This window comes from Callospermophilus lateralis, chromosome 12 (assembly GCF_048772815.1).
Source record: "Callospermophilus lateralis isolate mCalLat2 chromosome 12, mCalLat2.hap1, whole genome shotgun sequence".
In the NCBI taxonomy this organism is placed as follows: Eukaryota; Metazoa; Chordata; class Mammalia; order Rodentia; family Sciuridae; genus Callospermophilus; species Callospermophilus lateralis.
In genome coordinates this window covers 59,203,337-59,222,301 of record NC_135316.1, presented here as the reverse complement: position 1 = coordinate 59,222,301, position 18,965 = coordinate 59,203,337, and the positions used below count along the sequence as shown (strand labels likewise).

Sequence of the window (18,965 nt, the reverse complement as noted above, 5' to 3'; positions counted from 1 at the left end):
CAGACTACCAGTAAAATAGCAATGTCAGAGACAGCTCCCTTAACTCTTGCGTCTCCTCCACAAATTTGTGGTTTATTAGCATGGACTCAGAGTCCATATGTGGATATATGAAATTATTTCCTTTTAGGATAACCTTAAGTTTTATTTTGTTTTAAATTCAAGTAACAAAATCAACTCTTTCCCCTTCCTTTCCTTTCCACTTTCTTTTATCCTATTCTCACAGCCCTTTCTTTTCTCTGTCTTACAATAGTATGAAGAAACAGCACCAACAATAAAAGTCACTTCATCCCTCTTCTACTTTCACTTTAACTGAAAATTCAGTTCTTTGCCATGCATGCTTTCCAAAAAGTGGATTAAAACAAAACCCTTTAATTACAAATCTAGTTCATAGCTTAATTGATTTAACTTCACCACATTTATCATCATTTTGCCACAGGGGAAATGTACCTCACTACGCACAAATCCTATGTCATTTTATATTGGATCAATTATTTGGCCAATAGCATTGACTTTGCACCTTCACTTCAGATCCTCAATTGCAGGATATAACAGCATTGCTTATACTATCACATTTGGGGCATGACACCTTCTATACTCTCCACAGTCTGGTCTGTATTGACTAAAATTGCCTTTGCTTTACAGTACAATATTGTTTAAGAAAGAAATTAGTTTTATACACAAAAATTATCACTAACAAGTCATAGTATGTATCTACATTAGCATTTCTGCACCATTGACATTTGGGGCTTTGTTATGGGAGATTGTCCTGTGCGTTATGGGATACCTGGTAGCATTCAAAGCCTTATCCACTGGAATTCAGTAACATCCGCAGATGTCACAACCAAAACTTTCTCCAGATTTTGCCAAATATATCCGAAGGGCTCAGTAATATATCACTGTATGGATGGATATATCACATCCATTTTGATTACTTATTCATCCATTGATAGATATTTGAGGTGTTTCCATCTTCTGACTATTTCAAATAATGCTACTACAAATGTTTGTGTATACCCAGGCACAATGGTGCATGCCTGTAGTCCCAGCAGTTTACAGCTGAAGTGGGGGGATCAAAAGTTGGAGGCTAGTCTCAGCAACTTGGCGAGATACTGTCCCAAAATAAAAAATTAAAAAAGCAGGGAGTGTAGCTCAGTATTAAAGAAAGGGGAAAGGGGAATTCTTGCTGAACCAATCAAACAGAATTCTTGCTGAAGGCACGCCAGAGTAACAGGGTATCAAGTCAGATAACCCAGGTGGGGGATGAACTGATTTAGCAGGATGAGCAGAATTATTGCTCAAACTGGATTCTACAAAGAGGTAAGCCCAAAGTCTGGCTTAGTCAAAAAGGACCCAAAGAAGGCCTACTCAGGTTTGATCTAAAGAGAAAATCTTTCTTAATGCACCCGGGAACTCCTGAGATAGACCATAGGGAACCCTATGTTTGAAGAGCTACCAGATGTTTCCAAAGTGACTGCTCTATTTTACATTGCCACCAGCAGTGCATGAGGGTCCCAATTTTGCCACATCCTCATCAACAATTTTTTTTATTTTTTAAAATTTATGTATTCATTCTAATTAGGTATATATGACAGCAGAACACATTTTGATTTATTGTACACAATTGCAGCACAACTTTTCATTTCTCTGGTTGTACATGATAATAGCGTTGCACCATATGTGCAGTCACATATGTACCTAAGGTAATGATGTCCATCTCATTACACCATCTTTTCTGCTCCCCTTCTCCACCCTCCCCTTTACCCAATCACAGTTCCTCCATTTTTCCCATGCCTCCCCCAGGGCCATTATGGATCAGTACACACTTATCAGAGAGAACATTCAGCCTTTGGTATTTGGGATTGGCTTACTTTGCTTAGCATGATATCCTTCAACTCCATCCATTTACTGGCAAATGCCATAATTTTGTTCTCTTAATGCCAAATAATATTTCATTGTGTATATATACCATAGTTTCTTTATCCATTCACCTATTGAAGGGCATCATCTATTGTGAATTGAGCTTCTATAAACATTGATGTGGCTGCGTTATTATAGTGTACTCTTTTGGGTATAGACCGAGGAGTGGGATCTCTGAGTCAAATGGTGGTTCCATTCCAAATTTTCTAAGGAATCTCCATACTGCTTTACAGATTGGTTACAGCAATTTGCAGGCCCACCACTCATCAACAATTATTATGTGACCTTTTTAATCTGGCCACTCTAATGGATGTGAAGTGGTTTTGATCTGCCACTATTTGTGTGTGTGTGTGTGTGTGTGTGTGCACACATGCATGCGCGCACAGAAGAGACAGGGGGGGGGAGGGAAGGGTGGGGAGAAGAGCATGCTACTGGAACATAGTTACACCTGTTCTTTTATATACTGTCTATAGGTACTTTTGTTCTACAACAGCAGAGTTAAGTATTTGCAAAAGAGATCTTATGGCCTGTAAACTCTAAAATATTTTTTCCCTTTTGATATATCACAGTTACTTTTATTTAGTTATATCTTTTTTCTTTCTTCAGTGTAAGTAGTCTAATAAGAAGCAAATATTAATTTTCATGATAGTGCTCAGAACTTGCTTTGCCATATTATATTCTCACACAGGATTTTTAACACCTTAAAAAAAAACTCTGTTTAACAAGGTCAAGAAGATCTTGCCACTATAATGGATCACCATGGAGAACATAGTTGATTTAAGGTATGTATAAAAAGCAAAATTATTATATGGATATGTGATTCTTCTTAAATACAGTTAAGCAATTTGTGCTGTGATAAGTTTTCTCCAGGGTCTTAAGCTGTAAGTTCAGATAGAAATTCTTCATGGGGAATGTAATTAGTATAACATGGTTTAATGTCATGCTTAATAGTTTCCCAGAATGTTCTGATTAGAAAATTAATCTGTCTGTGTTTGTAGATGATGGAACCATTTAAAAGGGAACAGAAATATTCTTATTTGTGTGAGATACTTAACTAAGGTTTAGTTGAAAGTATTAGATGTCACTACCAGATCACACTCCAATATTTGAAATAAATCGGAAAAAAAATAAATTAGCTCAGCTAAACTGAGTCCTCTGGTCCATACCAAGCACATCCACTCCAAATTCCATACATGCATGAAATCATGCACATCCAGGCATGCCAAGTTTTAGGAGGCCATCAGTGATGAGTGTGACATTGACCCCATCGGCAGTTACCATGGAGACAGTGACTTACAGATGGAGAGAATCAATGCACACAAAAAGAAACTGGCAACAAATATGTATCTTGGCCATCCTGGTGGACCTGAAGTCAGGCACAATGGACTAGGTGAGGTTAGGAACATTCAGCCAGTTCTTCAGGCCAGTCAACATCGAGTTTGGCAGAGTAGGACAGGGAATAACTCAGCAAAGACCACTGTACAGGAGGAGCTGAGCTGGTGGAACTCCATTCTGAATATTGTGAGGAAAGAGAAAGCCGTGACTATTTCCAGAGTTTCCCACTGACTCACTCTCTGGGGGGCAGCACCAGGTCAGGCATGGGCACTGTGCTCATCAGCAAGATCTGAGAAAGGTATTCAGACCACATCATGAACACTTTCAGCATCATGCCTCCCCCAAGGGGCCATACGCAATAATGGAGCCCAACAATACCATTCTCTCTGTCCACCAGGTGGTAGAAAACACAGATGAAACTTTCTGCATTGACAATGAGGTTCTGTAAGACATCTGCTTCCATACCATGAAGCTCACCACCCCCACAGCAACCTCAACATCCTAGTCAGCAACATTAGTGAAATCACCACCTTCATAAGCTTCCCAGACCAGCTGAAGCATATCTGCACAAGCTGGCCATTTTCATGGTGCCCTTCCCTCACATGGCTTCTCACCCCTGATCAGCCAAGGCATCATGTGGTACTGTGCCTTGATGGTGCCCGAGCTCACTCAGCAGATGTTCCACACCAAGAACATGGTGGCCACCTGTGACCCCCACCAGGTATATTACTTGTCAGAGGTCACCATCTTCCAAGGCCACATGACCATGAAGGAGGTGGACAAGCAGAAACTCAACATGCAGAACAAGAACACCAGCTACTTCATGGAGTGGATCACCCACAACCTAAAGACCACCACGTGCAACATCTTGTCAGGTGACTTCATGAGGTGGCCCACCTTCTCTGCAACAGCACAGCCATCTAATAGCTGCTCAAGCACACCGTGGAGCAGTTTAAGACCATGTTCTGCTCAAGACTCATGTCTCACAAGTGAGGACATGGACCAGATGGAGTCCACCAATCCCGAAAGCAACATGAACAGTCTGGTGTTTGGGTACCCACAGTACCAGGATACCACACCAAGGTATAAGGAGAATTTGAGGAGGAGGCTTAAGAACTTCTCAAATAAATCCGGCTTCTTTGGTGAATAAATAAAGGTGAATTTGAATAAATCCTGCTGTCCTCCAGCATCTTCTTTGTATACTAAAGTGCTCAGGCATGCCTGTCAGAAGTTAACTATTGGTGGGATAATGTGGATCTCCTCTTAAAAGGACGGTATTGTTGCTGGGCTGGGGCTGTAGCTCAGTGGTAGAGTGCTTGCCTAGCATGCATGAGGCACTGGGTTCAATCCTCAACACCACATAAAAATAAACAAGTAAAATAAAGGCATTCTGTCCATCTACAACCACAAAAAAAAATTAATAAGGACAGTATTGTTTCTTAGAATATCTGTTCTGATAATAAACCATGTTCTTATTTTCCAAATTTTTATTCTCACTGCTTTTGAGTTATAGTTTCAGGGTTTAATCTTCCAGTAGTATAGGATTTCTACTTCAGTGATTTAACAGTATTCCTGTTCTTTAAGCAAAGAGATGCAAATGCATGCTTTTTTTTTAATCTTCACTTTTCCAAAGTATTAAAATGAAGATATTTCTCAAATGCAAAAAATTAATTAAGTAATTATTAAGAATATTGTAAGATTATGGTCTAATTCCTTCATATTAAAACACAATTACTAAAGCCTAAATATAATTTGTTGAGTCACTTGGAAAATAATTTGTCTCACAAATAACAAATAGTGACAATGTCACTCGAAGTTAAAATGAATGTGAATTAAGCTACAGAATACTATGGTGCCAAGTAGAAGTTCTCATATTGCCTTTTTTCTTTCATTTATGTCTCTATCTTATTACCATACATGTTAATCAGCTTTTTGTCAATGAGACCAAAATGCCTAAGAAGAAAAACTTACATGAAGAAAAGCTTATTTTGCCTCATGGTTTCAGAGATACAGTCCATGTTTGACCTACTCCATGGCTCTGGGCCCTGTGTGAGGCAGAATATCATGGTGGAGGCATGGTAAAGGAAAGCTGCTCAGCAATTGCCAACAAGAACACAAGAATCCAGGACAAGATATATAATCCTCACAGGCATGCCCCCAGTGACCTACTTCTTCCAGCCATGTGCCACCTGCCTATATCCATTCAAATTATTAATTCATCAAATGGATCAATTCACTGATTAGATTACAAGTCTCATAATCTTATACTTTTATCTCTGAACATACCTGCACTAACATGAGCATTTGGGGCAGGGGGACACATCACATTCAAACCATAACACCACATGTTTTTCTTTTTTTATCCTCTGGTGAATTGCTGTACTCTGGATATTCTATGATATCAAATGTATTAAAACCTGCCTTTATCGAAGTCTCCTTAAGGCATTCATTTGTGTTCATTATTTGCTTTGTGTTGTATTCTTCAGCTGAACCCATCTGATTACAATACACTAAAAGTTTCTTCCTCATTTTGTTATGATTAACATATTGGTGTTTCTATTCATGTCAAGAAAGAGTATGCAAGTTTGCATCCTTACTTTTGATGAGGTGTTGCCAATATTTGCAGTTTCCTGTGAAATCAAGGTAAGCCTGCACACTCCTAACACTATGGTCACAAGTCACCAGACAATTTTATACTGTTGGATCTTCGTTGCCAGTCCTTAATCTCTCTCCATTTGCTGCTATTGATTACAGTATCATTCCAAAAAAAAAAAAATCTCCTCTCATTTACACTCTCATCATCTCTCTAAACAGTCTTTCTTTCCTTGACCTCTGCTGGGGATTTTCTTTTCTTTTCCCGTCTTCTAGTATTACACGGTACCTTGCTATACAGTATGCTCTACAGTAGAAAGCTTGATAATAAAATAACTAGAGGAGTTATATTTACACATTACCAACTTGCCTTAGTTTACCCATCTGCAAAATGAGGAGGTTAAATTGGGTTCCTCAGACATTCAAACTAAGAGGCTTGGAACTCTAAAACTTTCACACCAGAGTCTTATGGGTCACTGAAGAAGGTGAAGAAAAAGACGTCCAAGGTGATATGACTCTGGGCAGTCTCTCCAGCAATATTTAAACCAACCACTTTTATTTATTTAATGTATTATTATTTAAAATAGGTTTCTTGTGAAATAAACAAATAAGGATTCTCTAAAAAACAAAAGGATAAAAATGTGTTTAATGAAATGGGATATAAATCATTGTTTCTGGGGCTAGGGCTGTGACTCAGTTGTAGAGAGCTCACCTAGCACATGGGAGGCACTGGGTTTGATCCTCAGCACCACATAAAAATGAATAAATAAAAATAAAGGTATTATGTCCATCAACAGAAATTAATTTAAAAAAATACTGTTTCTCATCCCTTTAAAGAATCTTTAGTGTATTTCCCCCTCTTGCTCCTCCCCATAAATTTTAAGACCTTAGATACACTGTCTTCTGTGCTGTGTGTATATCAAAGCTTTACACATAAAAAGAGACAACATCTTAGCCTCCTGAGAACCCATTTTCAAAACTTCAGTATGGAATACTATTATGATTTAGATGTGAAGTGTCACCCAAGAATTTACGTATTGAGAAATTGGTTCCCAATGCAGCCATGTTCAGAAGTGGGGCTTTTGAGAAATGATTGCATCTTGAGGGCTCTAACCCCATCAGTGGATTAATCCATTAATAGCAGAGGGATACTGGGAGGAGGTAGAAAATATAGATGGGTGGGTCATGGTTGGAGAAAGTGGGTGGCTGGGGATATGTCCTTGGGACTATACCTTGTCCCTGGGCCCTTTCCATCATGATGTTCTATCTCACCTCAGACCCAGAGCAATGGATCCAGCTGAGCATGGACTGAAATCTCTGAGATCAGAGCCAAAATAAATCCTTCCTCCTGTAAGTTGTTTATGTTAGATATTTTGGTCATAATAACAAAAAACTGATTAACATTGGGTACCAAGGGTACTATTTTATAACGTCTCATGCTCTAAATAACCCACTAAGTAATGGGGTGGCTTTGAGCTGTTTACACATCTTCTGAGAATCTCTATTTTCAATTATTTTTAAAAAGGAGAAATAATTTGCTAGAAAATTATCAAGATTATTTGAGGCAACTTTTATAACAGCATTCTAGCAAAGTTCTTGGTACATATTATGTGCTCAACGAATGTTAATTTCTCTTCACCTTGAAAGTCCCTTCTGGTCTGACATTGTATGAAATCACAATTCTATTTAGATATTCTGAATGCAAACATTAAAAACCTAAACCTCTCAATCCTGCTGCTATTGCCTTCCTCTCCTGATTACTAATATCTTCCAGCATCAGCACCATTTTTTTTTTTTGTATTCCAGTCAGATCCCGAAGTTTTCTTTGTCTCCCTTTCTCTGACAACTGCATCCAATTCAGAATGTACAGAGTGAACATAGTACCACCCCGTAAGCTGGAAAGGAGGAATAAAATAAGTTGTCATTCTGAGAACTAAAGCAATGAACACAAGAGAAAGTTGGTTTTTGTTTTCTTCCTGGGTTAAAAGACTGGTGACTTTTACTTAAAGAGAATATTAATTTATGGAAAGGAAAATATTCGTCAGAAATTTGATCGTCATGATTGGAAAGGATATAAAAATGAGGTGACCCCATTGACACCTAAAATCCAACATACACAAAAGTAAACTGTGCATCTTTCCTCCTATGCCTGCCTCACCCAGGACACCCACCTCACCCAAGAGCAGCACAGCCTCTCCAGGTACCTTAGGAGAACCTACTCCAATCTCTAAATCCTGCCAATCCCCATCCTTAATAATGCTCAAATTTCTTCTCTCTGCACCATTGCCCTTCCTCAAGCCAGGCTCTACCATCGCTCCCTGAAGGCTGGAGCAGTGTCCTGCTAATTTATCAGGCTGTATTCTGATGCCTCTTATCCATTCTGCAGGCTGCTGCCACAGCGATCTTTCCAATTGTCTATGTTACTATGTTAAAATCCAGCTACTCTGCCCTCCTAACCCTCCCATACGTCAAAAGAAGAGGAGGAATCTCTCCAAAAGAAACTGCCACAAATCAATCTGCAGTATTGCCTTGATTAGAAAATAGGCAGCCAAAACCCCTTGACTTGCTCGATATCACAGAAACTCTACCTTCTGTTGATCTTACAAGAAACATTTATGAACCTAGCTTAGGAAAAGGAGTGATCCTTGAGTTTAGCAAGCTGGGAAGAATCTTTTCTCTGCATGTTATGAAAATACGTACATTTTCTTCCTGAATATGAAGGCAAGATCTGCATTTTAATTAGTCAAGAATTCACTCAGTTTATTTTCAGGGTCAAAATGTTTTTGTTCTGTTTCTTAAACAATTTTGGGGGGTTGTTGAAAGCCGTCGGTGGGCTGTGTGTGGACTGTGTTACACATCGTAGCCTAGTAAATAGGATAATCCGGTGTCTGGGAAGTTCCAGTGGACATTTCCCCTGGTTTACTGCCCAGAGACATGTGAATTTCTATTCCACGCTGGTCTCACACAGCACCAGAGATGGGGGCTCCGGCTTTAGCTGTACAGCCTCTCTGAGATGGGTGTGACCTGCTAATCAATCTGCTGACTGCAAGACAACACGAAGCAAGACTCCACCCTTGAAACTTTACCAATCTTTGATGTACCCCCATAAATAAACCATGGAAGCCATTTTCTAATTATTCAGCTCCAGCTTCTGTGGGGGCTAGACCTATCAGGAGCTCCCGTTTTGAAACTACCTTTCTGACTTTGTCTTTTGTTCTTTACTAATTATTCTAGACTTTAATTTCTCAGGTGGCTAACACCCTCTTTGGCAGGAAGAAGAACCCCCAAACAAGGCGCTGGCCATCTCCCTCATAGTGGGAGAACTCTATTCAATTTATCACTACTACTCTACCATCCCTTTAATTAGGAAACCTGATTCATAGTCACATGTTGTTTAAATTACTATATATGTCCTGTCTTCATTATCTTAGGTTTAATTTTACTGTAAAATCTCTCCAAAATTCTGCAAATTAAACTATCTCAACATCTCTCTTTTCCAAAAAAAAAAATCTTTTCCTTTACCTTAGGTTGTGTCTTTGTAAATAAGTTTCCAGGATTTTTCTTTTCTTAAAGACAAATGCTGGAGGCTAATTATCCTCCCACCATATGTTTTCTCTTCTCTTCCTTATTCCTCAAAACTATCACGCAGTTCTTCTGCAATTGCTCTCGAAATTCATCTGACCTCTTCCCGTTGTATTTGCACACCTCTAAACCCACCATCTGTCGTTGTCCTTCAAATGGTTACTAAATCCTGAATTCATTTTGAGGTCTTGCCATTTCTATAACTCTATTTCTCTCGGTTATATGATTCCCTGAACCTAATTTCCATTTCCTACTAACAGGAGGGAGTAAACGATTGTAAACAATATAAAACATCCCCTCTTCATTTATATGATGACAAGGAAAAGTTGCACTTTTCGCATTTCCTAAAAAGTGGTCTTCAGCAAGGACAAACTATGCTGGCACAGGAAGAAATGAGGACAGCTACTGAGGATGCTGAAAAGACAGTTTTGGTATGCCATGGTGATGTTGAAGTCCTCTGGGGAGATGGACTTGTCTTAGTCCTTTGGGGCTGCTAGTCTAAAAAACTTCATGAAGTATGTAGCTTATCAACAACAGAAATTTATTTCTCACAGTTCCAGAGCCTGGGAAGTTCGGCATCAGGCAGCAGCAGATTAAGTGTCTGGTGAGAGTCAATCTTCTTAAATGAAGCAAGCAATACAGTTATAAAAATGACAAAACCTCTAAATAAATGCATGACTTATTTAACATTCATTTAATCCTTACAGTATCCTCACCTAGTGGAAGGTGCAGGTCTTCATGCCTTAATCACCTTTCAAAGGCTGTACCTCTAAATACCATCACATTTGGAGATTAGGTTCTAATATCTGAATTTTGGGTTCAGTCTATGGAAGAACTCTAGCCCCTAGCCCCCATGTTTTGTTTGTTTGTTTATTTTACAGATAAGGTCACACAACTGTGGAAGCATACCTAGCCCTCCTTCAAATCTATGTTATACCTTATTGTTCAGGCATACTTTCTTTTAGTAACCAATTTCTCCGGTCTTAATAAATTGGCCTAAATTAAACAGTGCTGCTAGTGTGACTTGTCTTTCAAAACTGAGGTTTCAGAGCATAGGACTTCATTTCAATATTTCATAATATGAAATACATGTTCTTTTTCTTCTAATGAGTACATACAATTTCAGGCATCTTGACACATCTTCTCTTAGTCTTCACTCTTTAGTTAGAAGCATTCCCATCTCTGAGCTCTGTTTAAGACAGTAGCACTTAATTCCTTCAGGTGATTTGGTTGACTAGAGATGATTTTTCTCTACTTCTCTGTATCCTTACTAATCTATAACTACTCCCACAAGCTGAATTTCAGATGTAGATGAACCATACTTTTTTTATGACAGTGGAACACTGTTTTCAATCAGATTCAAAATATTCAAATATGAAAATATACCAATTTCCAGATAGATTTCTCAAGCATTAATGGCCCTTTTTATTTCCTGGCCAAAAGAGATAATTTCTTTTTTGTTTGTTAAATATTTTATATGGAAATTATACACAAAAATTGTTTCTTTTTCAAAGATGAAAATATATACTGCTATGGTCACGTTTTTAAGGATGATGTAATTGTCTCTGACTCCTCGACTGTGCATGGTAGACTCCAACCACAGCTTCTCCAACTTCAGTCATTTATCAAAGCTAAAAGCATATTATAAAGATTCCTGAAGAAACAGTAAGTGGAAACCAAGCTTGATCATGGCTTCTTTCACGTGTGTCTTCGATTGAACTTGCTTATGTATTTCTGTTGGATCAAACACTCACATGCTGCCACTTGGCACCATAATGACTGATACATATTTCAAGTAGCAACAGCTAAGTTGAGAAGGAATAGGAACCAGTACAATGAAATAAGCATCGATACAATGCAGTGATAAGGCCTATCAATTCTGGAATTACCCACTTGTTTAATTTTGAGAAACATGATCTAACACTAATGTAATCGCACTCTAAATCAGACAATATAATTAGGAATAGACTGAGGATGACTAGAGCAAAATTGAGGAGCAAGATGAACAACTCCTCCTCCTCCTCTTACATGTAAAAGCATTTTATAAAGTGAAAATCACTCTAAAAATATAAACTAAATTTTTCCTGGTATGTGTTTACTACATGCTGTATAGGTATCTCATATGTGTGTGTACTTATATCATATTTTAAAATATTTTTATACCATGTTTTTAATTATACATATAAGAAACATGTATTTTTTTTAGGACGCTGTTAACATTAGTTTTCATTCCATGGACTATCTAATTGATCTTATAAAGTTAGCTGAAAGCATGACAGATGGCAGGAAAATAATACTTAGTGTTAAGACTGTGTCATAAATCATTCACAAGTGAATCATTTATCCTTCACAGATAATCAGGGGTTGATAGTACCACAACATGAGGACTGATAGAAAGTGTAGTTTTGGAGATATATTTGTCAGAACTATTCTATTGAAAGTCTCAAATTCTCAAACTACTTTGCTTAAGCACCAAAGAGCATTTTATTTTCTCACAACCTTGAGAAATTCACATAATAGAAGGAATATGGAGTTGGTGATGAAAAGTAGCTTACATTTTTTTTTTTTGCAAAATTAAAAAACAAAGTGACTTGTTTAAAAATTATGAAGACTTTCCAGATGGCACAGCATTAAACCAAGTGAGGGCCCTTAGAAATTCAAAACTGTGTGTGACTATAAAGGCTGTATGTCGGTAAAGTTGGTGCTGCTAGAGATTCAAGTAATCCAGGACCTTTCTTCTCATTCTCCCTGACTCATATCACATGGGCTTTTCTTTACTCCTTTCTGTTTACCTATTTCTCTCCTACGGCAGAGGAGCTTAGTTAGTCTTCTCTGGTAACTCGTGCAAATAGTTTCAGAGAGGGCTCTGATTGGTCAGGGTTAAGTGAAATGACAAAGTATGTTGAGGGGACCTGAAGGGGACTGGCTGAATCACACACGTGGGATAATGGGAGGCACCCATACATCCAAACTGGGTGATGTTTCTCAAAGGAAATTGTGATGCTTATGTTAGTCTGTTAGCTCTTACCACTAACACAATACCACAGAGTGGGTGAGTTATAAAAATATGACATATATTTTAGCTCATTGTTCTGAAGTCCAGGGTTGTTAGGCCACATCTGGTAATGGCCTTCTTGCTGACAGAGTCCCCAGCTATCATAGGGAATCCTACAGTGAGTGATTTTTCTCACAACATTGAGAAGTTCACATAATAGAAGGAACTAAATCTGGAGAAAGAGAGTGCGTGAGTGCTATCTCTTATGGTTTATTTCCTTCTTAGAAGCTACTAGTATTCAATTATTGGGGCTCCTAAACATCTCTCAGAGACCCACCTCTAGTCAGATTTATTTTTCATCCTCTTACTCTCTCAGAATAGGGAGCAAATTTTACTGCATGAATATTTAGGGGATATGCTCAAACCATATACAAACCATATAGCAATATTATTATCAGTAAAAATAACGCAGACCAGTATCCTGAACATGCAAAACTGAAATCACCGCATAAAACTCACTGGGTTTGACTTGTCACCACACTAGTTATTATGTAACTATTTTTCAACCTTTCTAATCCACAGTTGTCGATGGTTAATATCACATTATGACCACTCAATAAATATTAGTTTCTTTCACATTATCTAGTGTAGGTATGGGCCTCAGAGTATAAAATAATTTAATTCTTACTTTGGTATGAAGATACAGTTTGTAAATTTATATGTACAGATGAGCTGTATAGTGATTCTGACTGACTCTAACCCTTTCTTGCAAAACCTGCACATTGAATGGTTGAGAGAAACCTGAGGGACAAACGGCAGGTCTGATGACAAGAAACTTCCACTTACAATATGAAGGCTATTAAGTTTTTCCAGAATAGCTTTCCCCGCTTGGTAGATAACCTCCAATGATAACCAAAGCTCTTCTGAAGATCTAGAGATTGCCTTAGGGAATTTAAAAAATTTACCAAATATAACTTTCCTAAGAATCCTAGGGCAAGCTCTTTTCTGGAAGTTCCCCGATGACCATTACCTATTCAGGTATCCAGCCTGTTTTATTTTTGTGCTTTCCTCATTCAACTTTCTGAACTATATTCTAGAGCTTCTTTTCTTTTACACATGGGCTTGCTGGTTACACCTTTAATGCATTATTGAAAGTTTATTGAAGATTAAAAAAAGGTTTTCACACCTTAGAGGAAAAAGAAAGAAATTTAATTTCTAGGAAAAACTGGATAGGGAAGCAAGAAAATTGGTGAAAAGATACAAGTGGAATCAACATTTTGCTTTCGTTACAGGGTCAGAGTAACTTGGGAAATTGATTAATCATCAATATAAACAGCCAACTTTCTTAAAGGCTAAATGTTTTGAAGACTATTTAACTACCTTGATTCTTTTCTCTGCTTTATTTTTATTAGTATAAACTATAACTTCATAACTAAATGAAGTAGTAAAAATTTTTAATCATGATAAATAATTAATAGGTGTTTTGTGTGTGTTTGTGTGTGTATGTGTATGTTTGTAAAATATACAGAACTCAAAGGGTATTCTAAAGCTTTTTAATGTGTGATAACTAAATATTGACTTTTTTTTCTGAGCAGAAAGCATGCTAAGTGTTAAATACATGACCTTTCTTTCTTTCTTTCCTTGTTTCTTTTTTCTTTCTTTCACTCTGAGTAGTAAAGCCTTTATGATAGTCCTGGGATAACAATCATCATACATGCAAAGTGGAATCCCCATGCATACAGTGATAGCTAGGACCAGACAAATAGCCTATTTTCCTTAATTACTGTGTATAAGATTGGACAGCAGATGTTCTACATGTGGCTTACTAATTTATTTCATTCTTTCTGTCCATTTACATGAGCTATTCTGAAAATTGGTATTGAGAAAGTATAATCAAATCTTTTTCTCTTCTTCATGAAAAACAATCTAATCTCTCACATTAATATGTCATCTTTCAATATCAAAATTTGGGGAGAAGAATGCTTATTACAAACCACAACCTACCTATGCACAAATAAAAAACCCACATCATTTTTCAGCTCCATACCAAAATGCAGAACAGCAGCAGGAAAACAAATACAGCTGCTACTGCACCATCATGCGCTCTAAGATTTTCTAAAAACCGTAAAGGTTATTTAGTCTTTACTCATAAGTTCTGGTGAATTTGATCATTCCTGCTCCCATACTGGTGTACATTCACACAATCCCTAGAAGTCTGGAAATTTGCCCACAGTTATATTTAGAGCAATGAGTTAAACGTGGCTAGTTTTGAAAGAAATGAATGATTTCTACTTAAATTATGCAACATCAAGCATATTCTAGAAAACCTTTTAAATCGGGATCCATTTTTCTATTCTACCTACCTAATACTAGCAATGCTAAAGTGCCTTGGCCCACTTAAGAAGGGAACTGACATGCTTTTCTATTATATAGTATAGCTGACCATAGACTATTTAAATTGGTTTCAAATTTTAGGTTAATGTTCTTACTGCTGTCCTGCTACTTACCTTAATTCATCTTAGTATTTTATGATGTTAGATATTACTGTCTGCATAATGAGCAAAGAAGTTTAAAATGTAATGCCTCCTTTCTCCTCATTAATGCTGCTACTAAACTTCACTTCTTAAGGACAAATGACCATATTATACACTTATTTTGAAACAGATAATTGTATTGTTGAATGATACTGCCCTGTATGATACTTTAATTGTAATGTATAATTCAATTGCAAGGCCTAAAGAATATGTACTAAGTTTACCATTTTGAAAAATTATAAAAATAAAATAAATGTGGTAATAAAAAATTAAATATTATAAAAAATTATAAAGTATCATGTACAAATTCCCATTCTCTACTCCTACTTGTTTTTAGCAGAGTTAACCAGGTTTAACTGTTTCCATTTCAAGTTCTTCTGGTCATTACCTTCATAATACTAAATATTATGCTTATGTCTCATTTTCTCAGTTTCTTAGTGCTTAAGGAAAGATGAGAAAATGAACTTACTCCTACTCCTGCCATCTCCTTTCCTTCTCTCAATTTTTGCAATTTTTTAAATTTTTGTTCAGTTTACTGCCTTTATTTTTATTTGAATGTATATACACTAATGTATTTATGTTTATCTAAGTACATAAATGTAATGTTTTATCTTAATTTGGTCACTTTCTTTCACTTTCCTTTCTTTTGCCTAATTCTCCCTCCCTTCATTTCAGAAATAATCTCTCACCACCAACATATATTTACAATCTATTAAGTATTCCTCTACCTTCTTCATGATATATAACCACATAAATGTACTTTAACAGATATGAAATTTCAGTTTTACAAGATAAAAAAGTTCTCTCTATATCTGTTGCACAACAATATAGACTACTTAACATTACTGGACTGGATACTTAAAAATGACTGATGAAAGCAAGGCATAGTGGTGTATGCCTGTACTCCCAGCAGCTCAGATGTCTGAGGTGGGAGGATTGCAAGTTTGAGGCCAACCTGGACAACTTAGCAAGATTTCATTTCAAAAAATAAAAATAAAAAAGGCTTGGGGTAAGCAAGACCCTGTGTTTGATCCCTAGCACAGCAGAAGAAAAAAAAAAGTTGATGATACATTTTATATAAGTTTTTTAAGCACAACTAAAAATAAAAATACATGATTATATAATCATGCATATATGTACATATACAATAAAATGTCACTTTGAACAGTTCACAGATAAATGAATTTCAGTTACAACCATCCAGAACCAAACAAGTTTAGTTGCCATGATCTATATGTCAGGACTCTGCCAGCCAAGAAGGTCATCAACAACCAGGTGTTGTGGTACATGCTTATAATCCCAGTGACTCAGGTGACTCAGGCAGGACAATCACAAGGTAGAGACCAGCCTCTGCAACTTAGTGAGACCCTGTCTCAAAATAAAAATTAAAAAGGACTCTATTGTGTTATTAGCAATTGAAAATGGACTAATATAGAAATTATTCACTGTGATAGGCTCCTCAAAGATTTCCACACCCTACTCTCTGGAACCTATGTGTTTGTTGTCTTTCATGAGAAAACAAAGTTAAGGGTGCAGATGGAAGTAAACTTGCTAGTCAGTTGACTCTAAAATAGGGAGATTATTCTTGATTCTTAAAATGGCTCAATGTAATTACAGGGGCCTGTAAAATCAGAAAAGGAATTGAAGTGTCCATCAGAGATCAATAAAAGATGAAGAGGCTTGCAAGATTTGAAGTTTGAGAGGGTCTTGACCTGATACTGCCGGATTTAAAGATGGAGAAAAGAGGTTCTAAGGCAAGACATCTAAGTGATCTGTAAAGGCTGGGACCAGAGCGGTGGTCAGCAAAAAAATGAGAAACTCCAACTACAAAGCAAAGACATGAATTCTGACAGCAACCTGGATGAATGCAGAAATGAGTTCTCCCCTACAACCTCTAGAAAGAAATGTGGCCCTACTGACACATTGATTTCAGACCAGTGAGACCCATTTCAAACTTATGACCTTCCTAACAGTATGGCAATCCATTTGTTGTTTTAAGTCTAGTTTGTGGTAATTTGTTATGACAGCAATAGAAAACTAGTATAACATATCCACTTCGATCCATTCATTTATTACTGAATTTATTCCTCTTATAAGCATTCATTAACTACTTTGTAGACAGTAAGATTGGTTCTATTCCACTGTGGGATATTGAGCCAAAAAAATTTTCCTTTTCAACCAGGTATGGTGGTGCCCACCTATAATCCCAGCAGCTCAGGAGGCTGAAGCAGGAGGTTCACAAGTTTGAGGACAGTCTCAGCAACTAAGTGAGATCCTGTCTCAAGATTAAAAATCACAAGGGCTGGGCATGTGGTTCAGTGGTTAAGTGCCCCTGGGTTCAATCTCTAATACAAAACAAAAAACAACCCTTCCACTCTTCCCAGAATTTCATTCAAATATTACTAAAGAAGTACACAGGAGAATATATTCATAGATAATTAAAAATAATAGAGGTCAGCCAGCCATGGACTGAGACCTCTGAAACTAGGAGCCGAAGTAAACTTTCCCTTTTCGATGCTGTTCTTGTCAAGTATATTGGTCACAGTGATGAAAAAGCTGACTAAAACACTGTCTAATCCTAACCACTTCCCAAAGACACTGCCCTTAAACACTATAGAGGACGATGTTTCTATGCTCTTAATAGTTCACAGTAGGGATTCAGTTTTAGCTTGAGTTTTAAGATGGGATAAGCCATATTCAAACTGTAGCAGTACCCAATGCCATTTACTTGAAAATGCAAGTGTCCAATTCTACTTATTTAGAAGAGGTATATAAAGGTTGGTACGACTTCAAGAAGATAATTAGGAAGACGAGAAAGTGTGCTTGACTGAGAAAGGCAACTGAGAGGTAGATAGCGATAAAAAAGAAAGAATGAAACATTAATTCTTAATCATAGAGGTGGAATAAACAGCTGTTGACTAAATGTCTTGTTTTAGTTTATTCCACTTGTAAGAAACCAAAATATTCTTATAATTGAACTGTTATTTACAAATTAAGGCAAATTAATAATTAACTCAAAGAAATATATAGTACTGGAACTAAAAACAGGTATGAAAAAATTAACTTACTAAAACAGATTTTTTTTTAAATTGAAGATATTTACAGTAGAACTATAATGAACTTGAGATCTAAAAATATATTTTTTTAAAGAGTCAACATTTATAATGAATAACAATTTACTGGTGCATGTGAAAATAATTAGTTTTATAATATTTAATTATCCCTTATAATCTAAAAACAAAATCATTCACAAAATCCTCATTTCCATATTTGCAGTATGATAAAGCCAAATGTTATGTTCTATATAATAGTGACTATCATTTTTTCTATCAAAGAAAAAAGTGGGCTGATGATGCAGTTTAGAGGTAGAGCACTTGACTGGCATGAATGAGGTCCTGGGTTCAATCCCCAGCACTGGGGAAAAAAAGTGCTTTTCATGGCATAGCGTATCTGAAAAATGTTCCTTTATTGTTGCTATAAAGGTATTTGTGTGATAAAATACATTAGTATTAGTAAAGAAATTTGCAGTTATCTTGCACATTTCTAATTCTATACAAACTATCAATAGTTGATACTTGCTTCTAATACCAGGTAAAGTGAAGCTAAGCAATAGGTTTAAACTTTTATTTAAAGGTTGACTATGTGTCAGTGTTGCTTTGCTAGGTAGACAAAAATAAATAAGTATATTCTATATTTTACTGATAAACACATAAGTAAATACAATTCATCCACAGTGCTACATGGTCTATATATAGTGCTTACTGAGGAATTATGTTGTTAAGAAATATACCTTTAACATGCATTGAAAGCTGTTGTGAATATAATTTTGCTAGCATTTCCTATGAATTGTAGATATATTATATGATTAAAATAAAAAGTAAGTATGACTCATTAGGTTTAAATATGTGCTTAATGTTCATATGTACTGTTCAAATTGCAAAAATTACTCAAAGTAGATTTCAAACATCTTTAAGGGGTGCTAATATTATTTTATAAAATTCTTCTAAATT

The 18,965-nt window shown here is 36.5% G+C and overlaps 2 pseudogenes; one reads left to right on the top strand and one right to left on the bottom strand.

Annotated features, from left to right (window-relative positions):
- Positions 1-3,114: 3,114 nt before the first annotated feature.
- LOC143411405 (tubulin beta-1 chain pseudogene) lies at positions 3,115-4,365 on the top strand (annotated as a pseudogene).
- A 6,675-nt stretch (positions 4,366-11,040) lies between these two features.
- On the bottom strand, positions 11,041-11,274 carry LOC143411404 (protein cornichon homolog 4 pseudogene; annotated as a pseudogene).
- Positions 11,275-18,965: the final 7,691 nt, after the last annotated feature.